Here is a 14,426-nt window from a genome sequence, read left to right as displayed (position 1 = left end):
CAGAGGTTTACACTACCTATTGCACAGCCAGTGACGTGGAAGAAATGCAGAACAGAAACAGGGTGAGAGCACAGGGCTGTTTGTGCACCTGGCAGGGGACAGCCCTGACATGTGAGAGTGCATTAAGAGCCTGGAGGCTTCTTAATTTAATATTAGACTTATAGGGAGGGGTTTTTTGGTCAGTTTATTTCAGCTAGATAGTCACCTCTGGAGAATTACAGCACCAGGGTGGGGAGAGTTTTCAACACCAGCAGGAGATGCTTCCCTCCCCCATACAGGTTTTCATTTGTGTGTTAAATACACAATTACTCCCATTTTACAAAGAGTTGCGACCCTCGCCATTGTGAACAACAAGAAAGTCAATATTCTCTTATTTACAAGCTCTGGGTTACAAAACGAGCTCACTTGTTTTCAGGGGAGGGTGTTGCTGATGTTTCCTTCACAGGAGTGCCACAATGTTTGAGAATGGTGTTACAGGGTCAGGACAGGTCTGCCTGTGTGTGCAATGTACCAGCCATGTTCAATTGTCCATTTCTGTTCACATGTTCTTTATTTGTATGTGCAATAATGACGTTTCTTCATATAGAGGTGGATTAATTTGTTTGTTTTGGGTACTTTTTCTGCTCAGCTGTCCAAAAAGGCAGGCACAGACATCACTGAGTGGAGTCATACAGAAATAGGAGAGGGTGTGAGAGGCTTAGCAAAGTCAACACGAAAATTCCTGGAATCACATTATATCTGACTCTCAAAACAAATGTATGGTGGAGAGATATGATACCCTGGTTGTTCAGCCAGTAAGTCATGTGTAGTGCAAAGGTTATAGATGAAAGTGTATGCAAATCTGAATGTGAATGTCTCAGTCCAGCAAACAATTCCTGCCTACACTGATTGACAGTAATTGCTGTTTTCACAACCTCTGCCATGAAAAAGTTTTGCCTTTTAGGTCATTGGTCCCGAACAGTTTCATATCAAAAGCTAAAGCTGCTCATTCTCTATAGGACCAGAACAAGGGTGGATGTTATGTACTCCAGAAAGTTGATGTGGAGGCCTGGAACACATTTCTTTCTATGATAATGACCACAATTATTTACTTTCAATAATTTATCTTGCAAGTTTAGGGTGATGGAACTTGCTGAGCTTCTACCCAGAGCACAAAGAGAAAAAAATTGCCAGGCAGTGCAGAATTTATGGTCTGATTTCATAGCAACACTGTCCCATGCTATCATGTATATAATCAGAAATTCATAATACAAGATTTAAGTATATTTTTATCATAAAACCATTACAAAATAACACGACTTGAAAAGTCTCACAGTTTTAATGAAAGAATGTCACAAATTTTTAGCCAGTAGTTACATGTCTACTAAATACCCTCCTGTCTAAATCTTGCCAGTATCCCAGGTGAGTATCATTGCTTAATTCATTGAGGGATGAGGAATGTTTGCTCTAGGATCCATTAAGTGCTGCTTTCCATACATTTGGAGAATCAGATTCACCTAAGCTTCCAAAGGCAGATGCTTTATCTTGTGTTTGTCTGTAAAATGCCATGCATGCCCATGGCACCACATAAATAATAATGAATCATCTTCGCAGATTTTATGACTGAGGGCCTGGTTTGGGAACTAAACAATTTCCCAGTGGCTATAACATAGGTTGCAAAATCGTAATAGAAAAAGGCCAAAGAATTCTTCTCAGAGTCTCAAGGCAAATAAATCATAGGACTGTTTTCTTCCATTGCTGGCTGTTCAGAAATTTACTTTTGTTTCTCAGAGAAATGATTTTGAGAAAATTACTAGCTCCTTCTCTGTGTGTGTGTGTGGGGACAAGGTTCTCTTATTTCACCAACCCATAACTTCTCAAGGGAGGTGAGAGCTTTCTGCATGCCAGGGAGGTATTTTGAGATCATGAGTAGTGTGAATTGGCATTGCTTTTCTTTATGGATTGTCATTTTCCGTGTTAAACTGCCTTGTGCCCCACCATCCCAGCTCTTGAGGCTGACTGTTTCCCCCAAGACCCCGATGCTGCTCTAAATTGATTTTAGCAAAAGTCAGAGACTGCCAGACCTCGTTGGCCCCAACTCCCATGGGAAGCTGATTCTCGCAGGTGGCACAGAGATGTTCAAACCACCAGATCCAGACAACTGGCCCCGCACCAGGAGTTGTCCACAGCATCTCTAACAGTTTCCACTTTCTCACGAAGGCAGCTGTCTATGAAACATGAAGTCACTGTTTTGGCTCTGCCCCTGTTTACATGGGATGGGTTGTTTCCCAGACATGGTGAAAGCAGTGGTAGCGGGAGGCACGGTGGAGACGCCGCTGTGCTGGGTGTTCCTCCTGATAGCTGTGCTGATGGCTTGTGCTGTGGAAGGCTTGTGGAATGATGATCTGTATCGTTACTCAGTGAAGTTCTTGTACTGGGTTCCATCGGCAGCTGTTTAAATACCACAAACTATTTTGTGCGTGCTCAGTTTTAATTACCTCGTTGTGAATCCGCACTCTTCGCCATTCACTTGCGTCAGCTGTCCCTGCAGAGATGTTTGCTTTCAGAAACATTTGGAGAGAATGCACATTTTAAGGAAATGAGCATTTGCAAAGAGAGAACTTAAAACCCACAGTAGAAATCTTGCATGAAATAATCTGAGTCCAAGGTTTGGCTCATCCAGCTGAGCCATCAAGGCCTGTCCAGGCAGTCAGAGCAGGCTGATTGGTGAAGAAACTCAAATGCCTCATCCATAAAGTGCAGACTCTGGAGCTAGAGGCAGGAAGAAAACGAAATGCAAATGTCCAAATAACTAACTTCTGAGTGTTGGATATTCCAGCAATTTCCTTCACTTCAGGCTTCCCATGGGACATTAGGTGCCTAAAAAAGGAGCATGCTTGAAATAGCTGTGAAATTCTGGTCTCATTGAAGTTACCACATAACCTCTGGTGAACTGCAGCTGCACCTAGATTTAACTTGAGCCTCAAAACCAGCAGTTACAGTGACCTGGCACATAGTGTTAAGAGATTTTGCCCCTGGTATGTACAGGAGACTCTGAAACTATTTCCCAAAATGAAGTTGCAAATGGCATTTACTTTTACTTGGCTAGGACCAGACATTTCTGTACTGCTGCTGCAAGCTCCTTCTCTCATCAGTAGCATGTGTTTCATATCCTTATCTCATTAAATGTATACTTCCGCTGTGCTGAGAAATAGAACACGAGTTTGTTTGTGGAGGTTAATATCTCATTCTCTCTATGACTTGATGGTTACATTTGTGTGATAAGCTACTCCAGCCATTTGTCACATTGTCTGCATGCACAGATGAGATTAGTGATCTTAGTCAGAGAGGTGTCTGTCCTCTGAGCAGACAAAACAGATTCTCTTTTTGGTAACAGGATGAGAGGCCTGTCTACCTGAAAATGCACTGATTTGTTAACAAGTACACAGAGAATCAGAAATTAGAGTTAGAATTAGTTGAGGTTTCTATATATCACTGATAAATATCCGCCCTGTAGATTTTTGTCAAGGTTTTTTTCTGATAGCTAACTTAGAACCAAACATGGTTATAAAGTAGTTACAATGAATATAATATCAATACACACATTTTGTTATTAAGGGCTAAAAAGTTGCAGTTGTTTATAAGGTTGAGGAGACTGTAGAGACAAACCCAAGCTGCAGCTGAACTTGACTCACTTTTATAGAGAGGATGGAAAAGGATAGAGCTGGGGAATATGCGGTAGCTTAAAAAAATAAACAAAAAACCTCTTCGAATAAATTATGTAGTTTATTTATAGAGCATCTGTGCAGCTGTTTGTCTTCTGAAATGGAAGGGGCTAAAATATGGGAGTGAATAAAAGAATAAACTTGAAAGCATATGGCAAATGGGTAGCCAGTGAGCCAACCTGTCTGAGTGTGCCTTGGAACCAAGTGCAGGAGGATGAGATGTCGTTGTTTGGTTTTATTTGTTCTTGAAAGGCTTTTTTTAAAATAAAAACAGTAACATACACTTGGCAACAGCAGCAGCTGAGTTTTATTCTGAGCTTCTGTAAAATATCAAAGTCTTTGTAGCCTAGTCAAATCCCTGGCAGCTGATCAAATTCTGTTGATTTTACATCTTCCTTGTTGAGCACCGGAAACCAGTGTCTCAGATAACTCGGGCTGGAGCTCGTGGATAGGGAGAAATGTGCAGAACACCATAAGGCTTGCAGAGACTCTTTGGTCATCCAGAGTCAGCTCAGTGCTATCTGCAGCCTTCATTCCTCCTGCTTGGTGATGTAGCTTGAGGACAGTTATCCCCTGGGTGAAGTTGAACCTGAGGTGACTCAAGGAAGCGCTGGGAAGGCTTTGAGCATCCTGAGCCCACTGCACTGTCTGCCTGGACCCCAGTCTGCCCCTTCCTGACTGTTCCTCTCAAATAATTTTGTTCATTTTTGGAACTGGCTTTCCAACCAGTTTGGATCTTTGCTGTCAGAGATCTTCACAGCCATCCAGGGCTCCTCTCCTGTGCTGTGTGCTCAGTGTTGCTGTACAGTGGGGCTGTTGCCCAGCTGCCCACAATCACCCTGCCCCATCAGATGTCTTTGGCTCATGCCCATGAGTGCACTTGCAGGGACAGCCAGTTCTGAGCTGCATTCCCCTGGTTTGCAGCACAGAGATATTGCCCAGCTCAGTGACCTCAGTGGGAGGGGAGGACAGGTACGAATTGCTGCAAAGTGCTGGGAAGTCATCGGCCGAGGAATTGTTGACTCTGCAGGTTTATGTCCCCTGTAAAGCTCTTTCATGGCCTCTCTCAGTTTTGTGCCAGCTCAGTGCAGTTCTGTGAAACCCTGAAGCAGATGGTGCTTGCTAAGGAGACTGTTCTCAGGCCAGAAGTCCTTGGTGTGAGCGTGGACAGGCTCATGGCTTTGGTGTAGTGGTTCCAGGGGCTCACTGAAGACCACACCAGCAGCATTCCCCAGTCCACTCTGTGCTTCGAGGATGCTCTTGTGCTGTTAGGTTGGAACCAAATTATCAGTTGGAAAAGTACCTTCAACGGCATCTTTTCTGTACAGACCTTGAGTCGGTACCGTTTCCTAAATGGATCCCAGGCGTGATTGTATATATACCTTGATGTCTTTGAGATGGCCATGGAGAAACTGACGCCCTGAGAAGGATAAAATTCTACATAAAGATAAAAAAATTACTGCAATGAAGCATGTCCTACTTCTGTTTGGGAATTCCTGAGTGTGCTTCCCTCATGGTGTGGAAGCACGCTCAGTGACCAGAGGCACATTGGAATTGTGACAAACAGGGTTTTTCCACCTGCTGCTCTGTCACACACTAATGAAAAATCTCTTCTGTAGGTGGGTAACATTTCTTGGCTAGGCTGGAAAACTCATTGTGTTTTAGGACCTCTGATAAATTAGCATTTTTCTGTGCCAAAAATCAATATTGGGAACAGGGCTCTTATTATGAATCTAAAACTCCTTGATCTGGAGCCAAAGGTAAATGATAAAAGTGAATTTGTATTTCCTACAATAGTGTGCCTGTGGGCTGGCAATGTGAGCAGGACTTTCTGGGCAAGATTTATTAATAAAGGAGTAATAATTCCAAAATAAGTATCAATCTCCTTTTGCCATGAGGCCAAGCATAAAAGAGGTACTCTAATTGTCTTTTTCTTCTGGACAAGAAAAAGAATGGCAGATAGGTCCCCTTCAGGTGAAACAATACTCTGTCTTCTTTGAAGACAGAGAAAAGAAAAAGGGACTATAAAAAAAGTGATGTGCAAGTGCAATGGCAGCACAGAGAATTTTAAAAGCTAGAGAAATAATAATATGGAATAGAAGCGTAAAGTATTTTGAAAGGAATTTTCCCTGTTAAGATAACAGGAGTTTTAGAGAGGAATAAAATGGTGAGTGTCAGTCCAAAACATTTAACTTCTGCTGGTTTTCTTTTCCCATGTTCCTGAATAGCCTCACTTCACAAAAACTATCCCCATGCTTGAATTCACCTGGACAGGCTGAGTTCACTGAATAAATAAAGAGTTTGTTTGCTCTTAGTGCTGTGTGGGATGGAGCCAGGTTGCTGAAGCCAGCTGAGGAACTGGCCCCTTGGCTCCAGGGACAGTCCCCTAAGCCATGAGCTCAAATTGAGCTGAGTAATTAGTACACATATTATTCCAGATCCGTGGGAGCCCTTTGGAGGGTTTTTGAAACATCCCATGAAAAGCTTAAGCAGAAGTACAAACATAAATAAACTACATACTTCAGCTTTACAAATATTGAAGTCCATGAACTTCCTTACAACACATTTTCCTTTAGAAGTTCCCTTTTCTGAAAGTCTGTTTCTTCTTAGATGACCTCTGCTTTTAATTAGGATGAAAAGTCCCATGGATTTTCACTCATCTGCACAGCCATGAGCAGGCACAAAGGGCCCTCTCTGGCCGTGTTTCCCCCAGCCTGAGCAGTGGCCTTGGCAGAGGGGCTGCTCGGAGGCTCTGCAGTGGTGCCCCTTTGTCCCTGTGGCCGGAGCGGGGCGGGCTGATCCTGATTTCCATAAAAAAAAACCCCTGGCTGCAGGGAGGCACAGCCAGCTGACACCGTGAGCCCCTCGAGGGACGGGACATATGACTTGTGTGTGATTTTTGCCCGTGTTTTTAATCTCCCTGCCTCTGCCCTCGGCTCGGGGCAGTGGGGGGGAGCAGACCTCTAATCTGACTAGAAAGAGGCTATTGTTAAACAGACGCATCCCCCGAAATTCCCAGTGCTCCTTGGCTTTTGGGCTGGGATAACCTCGCTGTCACTGGCCTTGCACGCTAAAATGAAAAGTTGTCCTAAATCCATCTTGAATTCACCAGCCTGGAAAGGATTACATCCTGCTGAAGAGGAAAGGCAGAGGATTTTGAGAATATCTGGTCTTTATTTCTGGACCTTTTTGATTAAGACTGTCCTGAAGCAGTTGTGTCATGTACGTGCTGTAGCTTTCTTTGTGTAGCAGGGCAGGGTGTTTGCTTGTCTGTCTCAGCTGTTTTCACACTGTTGTTTGCTCTCATGACTCTCTTTCCTTAGAATCCATTGCCTTGCTTTAACTCTCTTTCCTTTCCCTTTACCAAAGCCAACAAAAAGATGATTAAAGCAGACAGCTGATTAGAATCCAGGGCTTCTTACCTAACTACTACAGTGAGCAGGGGTTAAGTGTGGAGCCTCTTGGGGAATTTGCTTTTGATTTTTGTTAAATTCTCTGATAGCCCTGTGCAGTGAGAATGGGCAGTTCTGGTGTTTTGTAATTACAGAGAGGGTTAAAATAGTCCATTTCTGAGGGCTGCCCATGCACTGGTGCTTGTTGTGCTGGGTGCTGTGGTCGGTTCCTCAGAGGAAACTCACGGGGGTGGGTGGAAAAGGGTTCACACTCTCTTGTTTTGTCTCATATTTCACTGTACCCTTGCAGAAACTGCACCCAAAACCACGGCGTGTAAGGGGAGCAGCAGAGGAAATAACAGCACCACTGCAGAATGCAATTGTAGAAATAAAAGATGAACATGTTTAGTTGGCCTTGATAGCTGGTGAACAAGAAATCAAGGAAAAGGGATCTATTGCATCAACTTTGTGGGTGTTATTGGCATTAGAGAACACTGCCTGTCATCTTGAAGCATCATAAATATTTAATTGTTCAGCTCAGTGGAATACCCAGATTTCTTATCAGTCCCAAAATGGTTTTCCCTGTGTTAAACTGTACTGAAATAAAATAGTCTAGAAAGGGTAAGTTTTTGGGTGATGGTAAAACTAGTCACTGCACATCCAGAGTGTAAGGAAGGGTTCCTATAGGTTGGTGGGTTTTACTCAGTTTCATCACTTGTATTTCTTCCTTGTCACCTTTTTTTTTAAAATTGAGATTTGTTGTTATAGGCGAGAGAGACCTCCAGTTTCTTTCCTGTCCTAACAGAAGACAAAAATACAACTTTAATTTAGCAAAACAACAGATGCAACCCTAAGTCAGCTCTCACACCAAAGAAAACTTTTGATAACATGCTGAAGGTGTGGGGGCTCTGCTGTGAAAGCTGCAAATGGGTGGAAATCTGCTGTAGGCTGAGGTTTCTCTCCTCACTTCGTGTTTCAGCCTGGATGCGATCGAGCTGGCTGCTAAAACGTGAATATACTGAGCCATGTGGCTCCTCTGCAGTGGGAAGGCAGCTCTCCTCCATTCCCTGTGGGGTGAGAGAACAGAGGGGCTCTGTGCTGGTGTCCCTGTGCAGGTGGCTCAGGCAGGAGCCTGGGATTCTGGGCTGCCTTTCCAGGAACTGTTCAGCTCCTGCTGCAACCGTAGAAGAGTTGCTGTAGAGCAGCTTTCTGATCTGTAGTGCTCACATTGCTGGAAGAGGAGTATTCAGATGGAAACCCTGGTCAGCCATGTGAGGTGTTTTCTACACAGGGTCAGTGTTTTCACTTCCTGTTGCCTCAGCATTTCAGCATCACAGCTACTCATGGTCAACACCAGCCCCAGTCACCATGACCTGCTGGTCACGTTTTAGAAAGGTGCCCTTTCTCCTTTTTATAGCAAATAAATAAATAAAACTGTAAGAGACTTCCTATATATGTAAAAGAACCAGCTGCAGTTCTGAAAAGCCAGGGAATGCAGGGCAAGGGCAGAAATGTCACTGAATCCATTGTAGCTTGGGTGTGAGATGGGAAAGACATCAGGGTGGGAGGTCTTTGCAATACCATTGGCAAGTGGTAAGGCCAAATACTCTCTGGTTGTTCCCTGTTTCTTTGTTTTATTAAATTACTTTAGGGAGGCAGTGGTGTAATTCTGAAATTCAGGCACTGCTGTATCCAAAAGTTGTTTCAAAACTCTTCCATCAGTGATACTTAGTTTCATGGAGAAATTTTTAAGTTCCAGTTCAGAACACCTTGTGTTTCAGCGTGGTTGTCAGGTGATTGTAGCTGTTCTCTCTCTTCTTAGCTCATCACAGGTCAGAAACTCAAAGGCATTGAGGTTGAAGTAAAACAGTTGTTCATCACTCTGAGCTCTGCTTTGTTTTTGTGGGAACTGTCTGCTTCTGTAGCACTTTCAGTTTCATTACTTGTTATAAAGTTTGGTTTACTAACCTCCTCTAGGAACAGATACAACCACCAAAGCTGCTTTTTAATTAGCCCTGTGGCCCATCCGGTGTGGATGTGCTGACGTCCTGGCTCTACAATATACTTCCAATGAAAAGGAACAGTCTACCATAGAGTCTTGTGACCTCGAGGTCAGTCTTGTGCTCAAAATTGCTTTTGATTATGGAGTTAGTATGTGTCTCAAAAATATAGTAAAAAAATCCAGCAAGCACTAACGGTCCTTACACACTCAAGTGGCATCAAATCGAGATTTGGATGGAACTAACTGCTTTATTTATAGATGCTTTCCAGATGCCGTGCTTCTGATTGTGAATATTCAGACATTTGCAGCCAGAATGATGGAAAATTGGCATATAGTTACATCACTATGGACGTGGCTGCAGTGGTTTCTACAGGAATGTGGCCTGATTCATACCTTTACTGTCTGCATTTCATCTCTGTGCTATATGATAGATAAGACTTGGGGTGCCTGAACACTTACAGCCTAGATCTGTAGTATCCTGAGGAATTTTCTTGTCTGATTAATTCACCACATGTGTTCACCAGAAGGCCTCAGGACATGGACAGTTTTTGGGAAGATATTAGATGCAACTGCTAGGTACTTGCAAACCTCAGTTCAGTTTTTTTAGGCTGGTACTTTGTTATCTGTAAACAATAAGAAATTTTGGATGTGATTAAGAAGCTATCATGTGTGGTTCTTGGGTTTTCTGGACACGGGGTTGAAATGGTTCATGCTGCCTTGAAATCAGCTAATCAAAGCAGGACAATTTTTGGACATCCTGTAGCAATTACAGTGTTGAAGATGAGGGATGGTACAGACTGTGTAGTGTGTGCTTTGAACTTGAGCAGCAGCATTCTCAGACCAGTTGGTAATCACCAAAGGGTAAAATTGTTCCATTGAGGTGGGTAAAGTATGTATGTGTTTACTAGATTGATGAAATTCTGCCATCACCTGCAGGGCAGCAGCAGCATTGAGCAGCTGAGAAGCTAAACTTAGTGGGATACTTGTAATGAACCAAAGATTCAAAATGTGATCTCAAAAATCACTTATCCAAAAGGCTTTCTCTGCAAGCATTCCTCATAGCAAAATACAAGCAGATGTTGACACGAGCATGGTTATAAGGACTCGTGACCAAAGTTAGATCAAGCCAACACATTTTCCCTTGCATTCATGTCTCTTCCAAAGCTTGCTTATAGGGATCCAGTAGCATCCTGGTTTAAGAGAAGACGAGCTGTAGTCACAAAGATTAGGATGTCACAGTGGAGATGCCTGAGGCCACAGAGCACTGTCTAACTGGCAGGCATGGAGCTGTGATGGGTGCAGAGTGCGCACAGACTTTGCCTGAGTATCCTTCCTTTCCTCTAAAGACTCGTTCTCCAAGGAGCCCTAATTCAGTTCAGTTCTAGAGAGCTGGGGAAGAGGGCAGGAGAGAATAATAAATGGTCCCTTGAAAACAAGAGGCAGCAATAGACGCCACACGACGACCCAAACAGCCTATTTAACTGCAGCCAGTTTCCTGCTGAAGATTCATTTTGAAGAGATTGCGAGAGCACTCCAACAGGAAGCTGCAGCTTCACCAAACGGTTTCAGTATCAGTGTGTTATCTGTGGTCATTCCCCTCCACAGCTTGCGGCTGGCTTCTGGTTAGCAGAGACAGACACTTTGAGCTGAGCTGGCATCAGTTCCCACCTACTTAATCAGTTAAGTTGTGAGCCCTGTGGTTAGCTCGAATCCCCTGGTTGTCTTGTGGATTGCCAGTGACAGGAAGGGGGAGATGCATTGAGTGGTTCCGGCAGGAATAGCTTGGTTATCTGATGGTCACCCCAGAGACTGATAAAATTATGTGAGCTCTTTTCTGAGAAGACATCAAAAAAGCAGAAACTTGTCTCTAACCACCTGAAGAGTTTACAACGTCAAGGGAAATTTTGCTTATCTTTCAAGCCTCAAAACTGTTAACCCGCCTTCACCACTGCGGACCACAGCACTGCCTCAGACTCGCGGTGCACAGAACGGAGCACAGACCGTGGTGTGCAAAACTCTGAATTGTCACTGAAGGAACATTATCATTCACATCTTCTAAAATCACTTTGGCACTTCAGATTCAGAGGTGAACAACTCGAAACATGTGAGAGAACTGGGCTTTTCTGAGGAAATATGCTCCATATTTTTAGAAAACTTGGCCTCCTTGAGTCTGTCATGTTGTCAGGAGTTTTGGCATACAAAGTGATGAATCACTTTTTGAAGTGTAGCCTGTTTGATGAGCCTGGATTGATCTGAAGCCAAAGTGATGGTGACTCTGACAAGTGCTTTCAGAGGTTAAACAGAGAAGGTGGTCGTATCCTGGGGGCAACTTAGGACACTTGGTTTGTTTTTCACATGTATTTGCTGAGCAGACTTCAGCATTAGAATGGACTTCAGAGAGAAGCCTTAAGTAAATGAGGTTTTAAATTAGTACTTTCAAAGAGGCCTTGGGCAGGTTCCTCTGAGCCTCAGTGCCTGAGTATCTCTGGCCTTAAAATGGGGTAGTGGTACTCAGGTCTTGTCTTGAGGTGTGTAAATGGGAGAGTGTTTTACTGGGTATTTACTAAAATAGGTGAGGTAATTCTGAAGATCCACTTAATTTTTCTGACTTGTGCCTAGAGTGTAAGGAGCTCTGTGCTGCTTGTCCCATGCCTGATCATCCTTCTCCTCAAACCAAACCTCTGAGCTTGGTTTGTCCCAGATCACAGCTTCCAGCCCAGCTCCTCACGCTGCAGGTGCCTGTCCTGGTAGTGGCTGGACTCCTGCAGATGCTGCTGAGCAAGCATGGGAAAGGCATGCTGCTGGGGCAAGGGGCTGGGATGTCTTTCTCTGGTTCAGAGCCCTCATGCCCATCACGCCAGCCCTGGGCACCCCAGCCCCTTCCTCACTGCTGGCCTTGGGAGTAGAAGCAAAGGTGGCCTTTGCAGCCGGGCTCTGACAGCACAGCCTCACCCTGTACCTGCACATCTCAGAGCTGCACACTGAGTTCACACAATGTGATGTGTGATTTGTAGCTGTAACAATCACCATGATGAAATCCTGCTCGTCTGCTGCTTTTCTCCAGGTTTTGAAATCAAGGCTGGGTGTTTGTAAGGGCGTGTGTCCGCACAGGAGGCATGAGAGATGCTTTAGTCTGCTGAGGTTGTTTGGCTCAGCCTCTGTCAATGACAGCCACAGCAATCAGTGCATTTTGGACTCAAAGCTATTTCCTTTCCTGCTGCAGATTATGTCTGGTATGCATAACGTGTTAATTTAACAAAGCAGTTCTTTTGATACGGCTTTAATTTTTTAACAACAGCTCGAAGGCAATGATGTACAGATTATATAGTGTCAGTTTCCCAATTAAAGTTTTACAGGAAAATACTCTGGTTTTGCTTTAAGCCTGTTTTGAATTCTTCCTTCTGGCACTTGTGCAAATGGAAACTGTGCTATTGCAAAGCATCCATTTGAAACCTTGAAATATTTATTGAGGCTGCATTGAATACTGAAGCAGGAATCTTCCTGTAGGCTTGTTGATGTCTGTCATATGCATTTATTTTATAATTAAATGTCTGGAAGCTTGTGTGTGTGCCTGAGTGGTTGGTTTCTTGTGTTTTATTTTTTGCAGGTTTTGTTGTTGTTACACTGGTTTTTCTGATAAATGCTTTTAACTCATCACTTTTAAGAGTTCTATGAAAAATTATCCACAGCCAGACCACACCTTTGATGTATAGTGATGAACCTCCTACTGATTGTTGTGCAGAACACTGAGCAGGTGGCTAAACCACTGCCCTTCCTTGAACACCAGGCTTGTGAAGCTCGTTGCTGCAGCAGAACATGTCTGTTTGAAGGCTTGGGGGATGGAGAGCACCTGAAGGGACTAACTGGGAAGATTTCATTCTTGAAACATTACCCACAAACTGAACGATTTTTTTTTTCTTCTTTTCCCCCTTTTTATCTCTTCTTCCCAGCCTTCTGTCTCGGATAATATCAGGTCAAGTGTCCTTTCCTGTTTACATAGGCTGGAAGCAACAGGGCCTGACCATATCCAAAATTGCCTCCAGAGTGTGTTCCAAGGGATGTGATGGTGTGGAGCATAGGCTGAATATGAGAGGGCAAGGCACTGACATTAGACAGGACCAGGAGTCACCAGCTCTGGTGACAACAGACCATGCCTCTGTGGAGCTGCAGAACGAAATGCTCCTTGGCATTTCCCTTGTGCCCTGGTGGCTCTCCCCAAGTACTCCCCAGTGCTCATCCTAACCTGAGGCCTATCCCTGCTCCAGGAGTCTCGTTCTCCTGGAGATTGTGTAATGACTAGAACCAGAGTATCAGACACCTAATTCAGATTAACTTGCACCCTGGAGTTGCATGAGTTATTGCCCAGATTGGCAGCAGGGGTAATATGAAGGTCTCTGTGGTTGCATTCCAATCCAGCTCCTTTTAAAGGACAGGGAGAATGATCCCTGAACCTGTGCCCACCCAATGGGCTGGTGCTGGGGCAAGCAGCTTCTCTGCCTTCGGAATGTGCTGAGAGTCTGAAGAATTCCCTGCTGCCAGAGTGCCAAGGAAGCCACCTGGCCCACTTTGAAACCAAATGCTGCGTCTCATGTGTTTATCACTTCCCTTGTTTTCGTTCTTTTTCCGTTCCCGACTAATCTCTTTGGATTAGTCCCACTGCTGGATAATTATGACTTTCATACCTACATCTATTTCTCAAGCTTGGCTGCATTATTTTTGGGCAGCTATTTAAGACTTTGTTTATTTAAAAAAATATTTTGGCCGTATTTGCATATTTGCATTTCAGAACTCACAAACAATACTTCTCACAGTACATCACTCTTCAAATATTTTTCTTAACAAGTAGAACTTTCTCAGTCATGCTAGAATCAGCTTCATTGTATGAATCCTGTTTATGGATCCTATTTAGAGTATTTACAGGGAGGGAATTAAATGGGCTGTTCTCACAGAAACATACATTTGATCCCATGTGAGAAGGGAGGGTAAGAATTGGTTGGTATTTCAAGGAAATTACAATACTTACTGAGAAGAAGGGCCCTTCCTTTTTTTTATTCCTTTCCTTCCTTTTTTTCCTTCCTTCCTGGTAAAAAAAACCCACCTCATTTATGCAGGAAACAAAAGCCAAAGCTTTCATTATCAACACCTAAAGAAATTGATTTTGCAGCAGTGTTTTAGTTTAGTGACTTTATTTGCGTAAAGGCCAATGAATGATGTAAAGATAATGGTTTTATCTGAAGGATGTTAGCACAAGCTGACACATACCCTCTGCAGCACTGATGGGCTGCACCTGGTTGGGGCAGGGAGCACAAGTGCAGGCAGTGGCCTGTC

The 14,426-nt window shown here is 43.8% G+C and overlaps 1 protein-coding gene across 18 annotated transcripts in view; it reads left to right on the top strand.

The window, feature by feature from the left end:
* FBRSL1 (fibrosin like 1) overlaps window positions 1-14,426 on the top strand; it is a 502,004-nt gene that overhangs the window by 229,045 nt on the left and 258,533 nt on the right. The window lies entirely within an intron of this gene.

Source organism: Sylvia atricapilla, chromosome 17 (genome assembly GCF_009819655.1).
Source record: "Sylvia atricapilla isolate bSylAtr1 chromosome 17, bSylAtr1.pri, whole genome shotgun sequence".
NCBI lineage: Eukaryota > Metazoa > Chordata > Aves > Passeriformes > Sylviidae > Sylvia > Sylvia atricapilla.
Note: the sequence above shows the minus strand (reverse complement) of the source record. Positions and strands in the feature narration are given on the sequence as shown.